This window comes from Tenrec ecaudatus, chromosome 2 (genome assembly GCF_050624435.1).
Source record: "Tenrec ecaudatus isolate mTenEca1 chromosome 2, mTenEca1.hap1, whole genome shotgun sequence".
Taxonomy (NCBI): Eukaryota; Metazoa; Chordata; class Mammalia; order Afrosoricida; family Tenrecidae; genus Tenrec; species Tenrec ecaudatus.
Window position 1 is genome coordinate 103,627,072 of NC_134531.1, and position 8,656 is coordinate 103,635,727.

At 43.5% G+C, this 8,656-nt stretch overlaps 1 pseudogene; it reads left to right on the plus strand.

The window, feature by feature from the left end:
- The first annotated feature begins 5,870 nt into the window (after positions 1 to 5,870).
- Positions 5,871 to 7,946, plus strand: LOC142440055 (RING finger protein 214 pseudogene; annotated as a pseudogene).
- Positions 7,947 to 8,656: the final 710 nt, after the last annotated feature.

An 8,656-nucleotide genomic window follows, 5' to 3' on the forward strand; every position in this document is an offset into this window, starting at 1 on the left:
AAACATCTTTCTGATATTTTCTGCTTTCGGTCAAGATCCATTTAACATCAGCAATGAGATCCCTTGTTCCACATCCTCTTCTGAATCTGGCCTGAAATTCTGATAGTTCCCTGTCAATATGTTGCTACAACTGCTGTTGGATGATCTTTTAAGCAAAATTTTACTTGTGTGGGATATTAAAGATATCATTCTATAGTTTGAGCATCGTGCAGCTAGTTTTTTACATTAAGTACTGTAATATTTCCATGCTAATAGTTTTTTCCCCTTGAAGAAAGAGAAACAATTGTTATTAAATATTATCTAATTATCTTAATCCAGCATTGTTTTCATTTTAGGCAAGTCAGGGATATGGGTATTGTCTGTGCAGTGTTCCAGAAAGAGCACTAAAGCACAGCCCTCTGTGGATCCAAGGGAGACTTTGAGGACAGGGTTCCTGGGCTCGTTCTGGGGCTTGTGCCTGGCGAGGTGCTGCTCTTGGGCAACAGAGAGCAGGAAAAGCAACCCGGGGCTCTGAGGGCTCCAAGCAACCTCGAGTGCACTGTTGGGGTTTTGGATGGTCTTTGAGACTTCTCGAAGAAGCAGAAAAGAGTAAAGAACAAGTCTTGGCAGCAGGGACATCAGTTCAAATCTCACTGCTGTCTCTTTAGTTGTGGGTATTGGGCCAAATTGCTGAATCTTACTACAAGTCTCCATTTTTTTTTCCCTCTGTGAGTTAATAAGCCCTAAAAGAATTTCCATCACAGTGCTGATCAGATACACTTTGTGCTTTATCCACACATAGTGAACATGCAGTGAGTTGTTATAATGATGGCGATCCCAACATCTGCCTGGAAAAGTTAAGAACTAAACGAGATATTAGCACCTAGGAGAAAGTAATTGTTTAAAAAGCGTTCTTACCTATTTCCTGGGAATTGCTTCAATTCTGATACTTCCCTGGAGAGGACTTTCCACCTTGTGTTCCCTTTTCTCCTGTCCAGCAGTCTCGGAAAGGGATGCTCACACAGTGCTGCATCTGCCGCATCTCTTGCTTCACGCTCACAAAATGCAGGCGTCAGCGGAGGAGGGAACAATGGGCCACATGGGGCATGCAACACTTTCATATTTTTAAGCCTTTCCCCTTGAAAACATGCCCTCCTACACTCCGCTCTTCTTCGGGGATGATGCTATCTATGCAGTATTGTTAAATCACAGAAGCCTAATGCTAAGTGGAGTTTAATTCAGGGCAGACAACTGAGGACCAACGCAGACCTTATAGACATTTGGTTTCACTGACTCAGGCTTGGCTTATGTGGTGTTTTAAATTTTTTGAATTAGTGGTTAATATTTTTAAAGTCAGATAATTTCAGATTAAAACACACAGAGATGCATATATACTTATGGCCACTCATGAAAGCTAGGAGAATTTCTCAAGGTGACGGTGGGGTAGCGATGGCGTCCTCTGGGGTTGGGATGGAGCTGAGCAGAGTCGGAGGAGCAGCTATCCAGGCCCCGTCCTGGCCTTCCTGAGTTCACAGTCTGCACTGCTTCTGTACACGTTGGGGGTTTTAGTCTCTCATTCCGTCCATTACAGTTATGGGAAGGTGTAGTGTAGTGAGAGGTGACTGACTGACTCGGTAAGTGAGGGTGACTCATAGACCCATAGTCCTTGTTATCTCCTTAGCAGATAGCAAGTTTTAATTGAAAAATAAAGTCAATCATTTGATTGTCAAACAGCCTGACCCATTCCCTTTCTTGGTTAGAGTGTGAATAAAGGAAAATGCATTCATGAGTTTAATTCTAATTCAGTTCTATGACTTGCATTCTGTTTCACAGCTCTCAACTACACCTACATCAGTGCTTAAGTTGTAGTAGGTCTAGATCTTGACAAGATTCAGTGACTATGAGGAGACTTCATTTGATATTATTCATTCACCAGTGGCAAAATCAAATGCTCTTTGGAGCCAGGCAGACATTGAAATGTGTGTGACAGGCTGTGGTTACCTGGAGACGAGAAAGGGCACAGTAATCTCTCAGCTGAAGCTGACAATTGCCACGAGGGAAAGGGGGTGCTCTCAGATCCCTTTGTGCTTTTATTTGGAAAGAGAAGCTTCAAACCAGCATTTCATGTAAAATAATCTGGCATTTTCGTGTAGCCACTAATTCACATCTTAAAATAAAAAGTGTTTGGTTAAAGAAAACAAAGACTCAGCATGTTGTGGCCCTGCAAAAAAGCAGTCTAGGTGAAAAACTGAACAGCCGACTAATCGAGGGTAAGTCAGAAAGTATTGCAAAAAACTCGAAGTCACCTTTATTAGACAAAAGTATCACTATGTGAAGCTATTGTTTTCCCTATGTCCTCCGTGGAGGTCTATACGTATACTCCCGAAGGCAGTGTTCCCGTCCTTGTATCCATACCTCAAAGTATTCTGCACTCTTTCATGTGTGCCAGCAGCTTTGTCGGTCTCCAGGGAATCAAAATCACATTTCTGTTAACATTTTGAGAACAAAGAGAAGTCTGAGGGATGGATAAAGTAAGACTCATCAAAAATCCGTCAGTCTTTGCTATCCTGAAGAATGAGCTCAGCTCTCTAGGTCTATTCCTCACCGATGCAGATTTTAATTTTCTTAAAATGTCATCATCATCAAAATCTATCAAGATTACAGTTGTCCTGGCCTTTTGAGTTGAACTCTCTGCCTTGAAGTGGGCCCCTCTTTCAAGGGGTCCAACAAGTCTCCTCGGAAGACTTGCGTTGATGGAGAGAACTGGTCTGCAGCTCTCCACTGAGTGCAGCGGCACAACGTGTGTGTGTGTGTGTGTGTGTGTGTGTGTGTGTGTGTGAGAGAGAGAGAGAGAGAGAGAGAGAGAGAGAGAGAGAGAGAGAGAGAGAGAGAGAGAGAGAGAGAGAGAGAGAACCGGAACCCTAATGGTAATGCTTTTGACTTACCCGTGCACAACCCATCATCTGGCTGCTGAGTGGATCCACAAGCTTTGGTTTAAGACAAACTTGGGTTTGAATTCTCATTCTCCCACTGCTAGTAGGGGATGCTGGTCATTTGAAAAAGGACTTCAATAATGCCTATAGGGTCGTTGTGAGAATGAAGGAGACCTGCAGCGCCCTTCTGCCTCTGCTGATATCAGCTTGGCCTTTAAACCATCTCAGTTGCTGTTAGTTACCATCAAGTGGATGCCAGCTCATGGAAACCCCAGGGGGTAAGTATAAAGTGGACCCACAGAGCTTTTAACACCCTGAACTTGTGTCTCTGGGTAGGGGTTGGGGTGAGGGGAGTTTCAAACAGCTGACCTTTGGGCTAAAAGTCAAGTGCTTAACCATTCGCACCATCCTGGACAGTAGTGCTGAAGACTTCTTTGATCCTTCATGCTTCATCTCTCAAATCTAAGACTGAAAGTTCTTCTTTTAAGAAGAAATAAAATGTATTAAATGTCATTTGGTACAATCAAGAAACATTTAAGAAATGTATTATTTATTGCATCAAAATAGGAACTAGGATGAACTCATTCAAACATGGTATCAAAAAGGTAATGCTTCACTGAGGAAAAGTATGCGTGTGTTTTGAAGCAGCACTGTAGTTCAAACAGTATGTACATATCAGACAGTCTAGAAATGCAGGGACATTCAGTTGTTTCAACTAATATTTAGATACACTACAGTATTCTTGTCAGAAACAACCCCCTTCCCCTCCCTCCCCCAAACTTATGTTCTAGTTTCTCTTTAATTCCTGGAAAAATGTTTCCATTCACTCTCTGACTTTCAGCAAACTTTGAGAAAATTCTAATTTCTTCTTTGAATAATGAAGGTTTTTAGACAGAGGGATGGCCAAAGAAATGCCAACTTCTCTTAATGTCATCTCTGACAGCCAGGAGTGGTGGGGAGTGAAATTAAGTAACTGGAAACAGAATTAGAGGGTATAGAGTCTCCATTAATCAATAATAACTCTGTTATCCAATTACAATTTCTTTTATTTGTAACAATTCTGTTAAGGAAAGGGGTATGATAAACCACAACAAAACCAATGACGTCAGGAATGAGGAAACCAACTCTACCTCATTCTGAGATGGAGCCAGGGGTAGGAAATGCCCTACCCAGTCTTTCCTTGCCTTTCTTTAATCTCTCTCTCTCTGTATCCTCTGATGAAATATAGTGGTTTCCATCCCTCAGACCGGTAATTAGAAATGCAGTGGAAAAAAATGTTTGGTGTCAATTTCAAATTCTTTAGGCCTCGTTGAGTTTGGGGGGGGGGGGGGAATATTCCCTGAAATAGATAAAGCTATTAAATAAAAATCTTTTTATATATAATTTCTTTCACAGCTTAGGGGTGGTCTGAGTGGCGATATAGGCGTTGCTAGGGAAACTTGATGTTTAGTGAGCAGCAATGTTTCAAGCAGATGCATTTCCTCTTTAACTAATGAGTGTGTAAATGGTACCTCTTTGCTTTTGCCTCCATATTTTGGAAACAACTTGGACTATTTGCTTAGGCCAGCAGTCATCTATCTGCTTTATAAAACTGAAGCATATAGACTCCTAGAATGTCTTATTTATATACAACTTGTGCTGCATATTTCAAAAGCACATTTGCTGTTTTGCACTTTCTTGTTAGAAGACATTTTACACCTGTTAATGGCAGAAATAACTGCTTAGATTAAAGGAGTGGGGGGAGGGGGCGGGGAAGTGGCTGGGTGGGGGAAGTTCGCTTTAAAAGGCTTGACTATGTTTGGTTGCATTGTGCATTTCATTCCCACAAATCTCAGCTTCAAGAAGGGAACTTTCCTGATTTGGACTGAGAAACAGGCTGAAGTCGTGCTGCATAATGGCAAACTGAATATTGTTATGCAAAGGTGGGTGGGAACAAGGCTATTTCAGAGGCAATAATGTTTCCTTCCAGTTCACCGATCCACTAATTTCTATTCACTTTAAACTCCTCCTGTATTTTTCTGAGAGAAAAGCTATTTTCTACCATTTTCACTGTTCTAATCTTTGGCTTTGAACAAAATCTGTCTCCCTAAAAAGGAGGTATGGTCACCCTCCTGCTTTAATGGACAGCTGGCAATAGGTCCAAACACATGCAAATGAGGCAAGTAGCTATTTCCATAAAAGGTGGCGCTCATGCCTTCTAATTATGCTGTCTGATTTCAGAAGGAAGAGAAGTATAGATTTAAGGAATTGGTGAAGGAAAAGTCAGCAAAGGAGGACAGCAGCTTGGATAACATGAAGGATTATTTGAGCACAAGACAAAGTCCCCACATTTTATAGTCTCCCTCTCTCTTTCTCAAGCATCCATCTTTAGCTAAAACAGCACAGCATCCTGAGAGCGTCGGCCTTTTATAACATCAGTGAAATGAAAGGATATCATTCTAGTTATTAGTTTAAGTTTATAAGAATGCCTCTCTTGATATGATTATGCAAGATTACACGACTTAAAAATCATCTCATTTTTTTTCCTCAGAAGTTTTGTACTTCTTGAAATCTCTCTTAAAGGAATTAAATCAGTACTCGTGTCCACTATGAGATGGTTTTATATCTCAGTCCACTATGAGATGGTTTTAAATTCAGTTAATTCAACCTGAAGCTGTTTTAAAATTTAAACTCCATATAGTTTCTTTATTTTATTTATTTATGTTAATACATTTATGTAAATTAATGTGAGTAAAGTTTCTAATTGTAATAAAGGTTCAAGCTGAATTGGCATGCTGGTGTGGCATGTGTAGAGAGAATGGGAAGGAAGGCATTCTATTTCTAATATGCCATAACAGCTATCAGAAGGATTTTCATGTACACAGAATGCACCCACATTTCAGTTTTCAATTCAACATCACTATTGGTGGTAATAAGGGATTTTGCTGTAGCTTTGATTCCTCTTTATGTTTTGGAAAAATGAATGACCTATTTCTAGGTAATTGTGAGATACTTTCCTTCAGAAGCATATATAAAATGTTTCTATTTTTTAAAAATTTGAGTCTATGGGTGGTGCACATGTTTAACATATTTGCCTGTCCCATAGGATCTCAAACTTATTTGGCCTACTGTTTTTCCCATTTTCAGGGAAAAACAAGCAAGCAAACAAAAAACTTTGTGCCCCCTTGGCAATTAAAACCTTGTGAACCATAGCCCATAATCCAGGACGCAGTATAGGCGTCTGCGTTCGCAGCCCCAGTCCTCCCCAGTGGGACATTGCCGTCCGCTGTGGGACACACGCCCAGGGAGACTGTTGGCAGCTGGAACTCACCCAGAAGTGTCTTAGAAGTAAAGCCTGGTGGGGAGCTAGACCCCTCCCTGCATAACTGCTTCCAACCCCCCCTTCCCCTCCCCTTCCCACTTCCTCACCCCCACTCCCTCTGCCCGCCCATCAGAAAGTGTTGGCGGCATCTGAGGTTGCTGGTGGCGTGGCCTGTGCCGCCAAGCCACCGGAGTCCTTGCCTGGTCAGTGGGTTTGCAGATCAGACGAGGGCCTCCCAGTCCAAACAACCTTGCAGAGAGCTCTGGAACGTGCCTCTGCCAAGTGTAAGTAGGCAAGCAGCGACCCAGGGGAAAAGCAGCAAGGTCCATGTGCAACCCCGGGGCGGGGTCCTGGTTCATCAGCAGGTGACAAGGCAGCAGCTCCCTTGGTGATTTTAGGAGAAAACTTGGTAGCCTCAGCCCCCTGTCTTCCCTCAGTCGGATTTGGAGGTCTGGCCGGCACAGCCGATAGGCCGGGACCCGCGCCTGCCATAAAGAGCACTTTGCCCCCACAAGCCTCTAACCTCCAGACGAGTCTCAAGGCGGTGCATTAGACTGACAAACAGGTCCCCACAGGCGAAGGCATCCGGATGGAATGATGTCAGAGGATCCTATCCAAGGACCTGCACAGGCAGAGGCAGGCAGCGCATCAGCTCCAACTTCAGCAAAGTTACATCAGCGAAGGAGAGAAGACCTGAGGAATCATCCCATGTTCAAGGTCACCACAATGTGACAATAAAGTGGGAAGAAACAGAGACGAAGATGGAGAAGGAAAAGAGGGAAATTTCGCAGAAGTAGCAAGATCTGAAAGCTGAAATCACGGGGGACAGTTTGTTCCAAACAGGAGTGGGAGACAGGCTGAGTGGAGTTTGGATAATGAAAAAGAATGTTCGGAACCAATTTAATAGTCATATCCAGTTAGTGAGGAGCGGAGCCAAGCTAAGCAGCTTCCCTCGGATCCCTACAGCCACCTTGCCTTCACCCCCATCCGAGACTGAGTTCATGTTCCAGATGCTTCACCACAGGCCTGCTCTGCCTCCCCAGTCCCTTCTCCACTGGGCAGGTTACCATGCCTGTGGTAATGCCCAGTGCAGATCCCTGAACCTTGTCTCTCTTAGTCCTGAACCCTTCCAGCCTTCCCCACTCCTTCCTGGCTCCCCCGGGAGAAATAACCCTGTGTTAGGGTCTCTCTTTGGCCCTGTGGTTCACCCATGACCCCTGTTGCCTCCATCTAGCTTCCCCCAGGCTTGGGTGGTGTTAAGAATTCTACTGAAACTCCCAAGGCCCTGGACAATAGACTAACTGGAGAAGATTCTGGACAAGCTTCTGGCTCTGTTCCGGAAGTGTAATAAGCCCCCAAAAGTCAAGACCAACATTCTTCAGCAAATCAAGAGAGCCCGAATCACCATGGCAGGCCTGACTATGGAGGTCAGCTGGTCCAGTTGGTGGATGCATAACTGGCAGAACGTGAATGGGAAGCAGCAATATGCAGCCACTTGGTTGGCTAAAAGCCTAGTTTCCTGCTCCACCGGCCCAAATCAGCACCTCATTGTTGCTGCCTTCCGCCCAAATTTCTTTACCAGAAGACTCCAACCACCTGTACAGTGTGCCTCATGTTCCAGAAACTTGTTTGCCCAATGGCGTTCGCCCATGTGTTCCACAAAGAGTGTATGAAATTCTAGGCCCGGACCAACACAAATGTCACTTTGTCCATCGTGTCCAAGTTTGAAATGATGGACCAGACTGAAAAGGAGAAATTGATATGAACAGGAAGTAGCAGGTTCAAGATTTCTAAAACTATATTTCTACAGTGCCATATCCTCATGTGTGTTAGGGTTCTCTAGAGAGACAAAACCAGATTGCTAATAATTACATATATATTTATAAAGATAGATATATAACACAAAAAATGAACAGTTAAATTATATACAGATAGGTAGATATATAATACACCACATGAACAGTTAAATTATAAAGCATTACAAATGGCTCAGTGTAATTCACTCCCGTCAGAGAGTCGTGAGACACCGGCAGTCCTTCAAGTCTTGAGTGCCGCCAGATAGTCCTCTGTAGAGAGATTCAGGCTATCCCGGCACAGGCAGCAAACAGCAAGGCAGGTCACCAACAGTCAGCCTGGTTACCAACAATCAGTCCCCAGCTCAAGAGATGTAAATTCCAATGGTGTGGCGAAGCAGGTCTTGAAGGAACCTCAAATTACAGTGACACAGTCCACAGGTTAGGTGTCCCACAGGTAGTGTAGCTTGCAAATTGAGGCACAGAACAAGCAAGGCAGCCACATACTGGTCCAATGATCAAAGATCAAGAGACAAGAAAGGTGAGGCTCGCCGAGCCATTTATCTCTCTGCCCTTCAATTAATCCCACATGTGTTTATCGGCCAGGCTGGCACAATAAACTAGCTATCTCATCGTGCCTTGTATATTTT